The sequence below is a fragment of the Osmia lignaria genome, unplaced genomic scaffold, assembly GCF_051020975.1.
Source record: "Osmia lignaria lignaria isolate PbOS001 unplaced genomic scaffold, iyOsmLign1 scaffold0075, whole genome shotgun sequence".
In the NCBI taxonomy this organism is placed as follows: domain Eukaryota; kingdom Metazoa; phylum Arthropoda; class Insecta; order Hymenoptera; family Megachilidae; genus Osmia; species Osmia lignaria.
Window position 1 is genome coordinate 72,501 of NW_027478216.1, and position 2,500 is coordinate 75,000.

The 2,500-nt window shown below is 44.9% G+C and overlaps 1 non-coding gene across 1 annotated transcript; it reads right to left on the reverse strand.

The window, feature by feature from the left end:
• Positions 1 to 1,490: 1,490 nt before the first annotated feature.
• Positions 1,491 to 1,645, reverse strand: LOC143307748 (5.8S ribosomal RNA). The gene has a single exon (XR_013064829.1). It is a non-coding gene; the product is annotated as a 5.8S ribosomal RNA (ribosomal RNA).
• Between the last annotated feature and the right edge of the window lie 855 nt (positions 1,646 to 2,500).

Sequence of the window (2,500 nt, forward strand, 5' to 3'; positions counted from 1 at the left end):
TTTGCTTCAAACATTTTGCGGACTGCAGCTTCGTCGTATTGCTTTTATCAATTTTTAACAATTTCAAAGCGAAGACAACTCGCAAGACGATCCATTTCGTCTCGGTTCAATTTTAACGTCCGTCCGTATTATTTTTTGTTCCACAAGAGATTTCGAATAGGTTTCTTTATTTATCATCCCTTCTTTTCGAGCGCCACGGAAGCAAGAGGAAAAGCAAGAGCGAGAGAACATTTCGCGTATACTTCATTTAACAATTTTAACCAACACGCGATGTACTCCACACACCTCTTAGATTTAACAACTGCTTTTCTCTTCTTCTCCCCTTAGCGCAAGGGTAAACCCCATTTGTCTCTTCTTTGGAACGCAACAAAACTTTCGAGGACTGGACGACCGAGCGATGGTCGCGCGGTCTTCGCTTATCTTTAACAAACGAAGTAGTCCGTATGTATTCTAAATGTTGAAGCCTCCTAGAGCTTTAAGCCATGCGAGACATTGAAATGCTGTTTTAACGGGAGCATGCATAATTGCTGCAAACATACTTTTATCACAAGTTCTAGCCACGCCACGGAGGCTTCGAAGTTCCTTCACCATTCGCTTTCCTCTCTTTTGTTACACAGTTTCAGACTACGATCAGGGGTACCGAAACGCTGTATTGATTGTAAACAACCATTTTTATCTTGGAGCGGAGCGTTCCTTTACTCGTTAGATTTGTCTTGTCGCGTGTGTATTCGCTTTTTCGACGCTTTTTAACCATTTAACTTGTTTAGCGAAGCTAAACGCACAGACAGACAAAAAAAAAGGAACAGCATCGCGCGTCAAACAGCGACGACCCATCTGAAGCGATCTTTCATTTATACACCGTTTGTAAACAGAGAGATGTATAAAGCGCGGGGAATCATTCGAAACCCTGGGGCTATTCGAGCTTGCATTTCAGCAAATTATCATCTCAAACATTTCACTCGTTTGCTTTTTCTAAATTTATAGGAGAGCTTCTTTCGTTTATTTTTGACACACCTTTCGTAAATATCGTTTCTGGCAACGTCAGGAGCGTGGATTTCTACAAGTGAACAATCGCGCCGATCCGATAACTTCCAGCAGGATGGAGAATCTTTATAGATTATCTTCCGAGAACTCGGTGCTTTCACGGGCGGTCGTTTATAAATTTTAACGAACGACTCGCGCGCCGTGACGCACTTGCGCTAGTTCGAAGAGATATTTCGAAATTTGTTTCTCTCCTTTAACGGCCTGCATTTAGTGTATCGGTTGCGATTTTCGTCACATCGTTTCCACGACAAACGCCGACGAACTGCCCAACTATCGCTCGTACGTTGCGACTCTTTCTTTGTTTATCGTTCATTCATTCTTTCAATTTCGTTCGATAATCCCGCTCCGAAACGTTCTACTTTCGTTGAACGACGGCGAGATGTTTAGAAAGAAATGAATTACTCTTTTTTCGAGAAGCAAACGCAAGCAGTCTTTTGTTAAGAAAACGACCCTCAGCCAGGCGTGGTCCAGGAATTGTATCCGTGGACCGCAATGTGCGTTCGAAATGTCGATGTTCATGTGTCCTGCAGTTCACACGTTGACGCGCAATTAGCTGCGTTCTTCATCGACCCACGAGCCAAGTGATCCACCGTTCAGGGTAATCGTAAAATTTTGTATTTCAAACTCTTTAGATCTTTAGAGTGTTATTTTCATTATTAACACGCATCACATTCGATACCCACATCACTCTCCCACCCGGCGCGTGCGGGAGAGCGAATTCGGGCGTCGCCAACGTATTTGTTTGTTTGTTCGATCGTTGACGACACGATCGCGTCCAAGGACGGAAACCGTCGGAGAAACGCCCAGTGGCACGCTCCTCTCGACGGTCGGGCGTAAAGTACATTTAAAAACCTTGAAAAGTACGAACGCACACAAGGAATGCGAGCGCGCGTCCTGTCGCTGAATCGTGGGTTGCGAGATTCGAACAGACACACGGCCGGCGACGATCGGTCTAACTAATGGACACATAGTTTTTCAAAGACTCGCTATCGTCGCTTCTCAGCCGGTCCGTAAACAACACACATCGATCAGGCGGACGCACGAATCTTACCACGGTGCGTGTTTCGTAGATTCCAGGTTACCCGCAAGTACCTCTCTCTCCCTCTCGAAAGAGGAATCTCGATCCGTCCTTTTTGGACAATGGAGAAATCTTTTTATCGCAACACGGATGGCAAAGAAACAACCAAAGCGTAGGAGCGTGGGGACGAGAGCGACGAAAAGAACGTCGCGAAAACAAAGTTTCGACGGTTGCTCGTTCTAATACATCGTAGTTTCAACTCTCTCAGTTTTAACCACTCCTAGACGCTTCGTAAACTTTTAACAATTCTTCGCCTCCGCGAGTTTCATTTCGAATAGAGCGAACGCAACACGGACCAAAAAAACTCCGGTGATGCCAGATCATTTAGCAAAGATCAGACGGCGGGTCATCTGTATTCCTTTTCTCTCTTTTTTATAT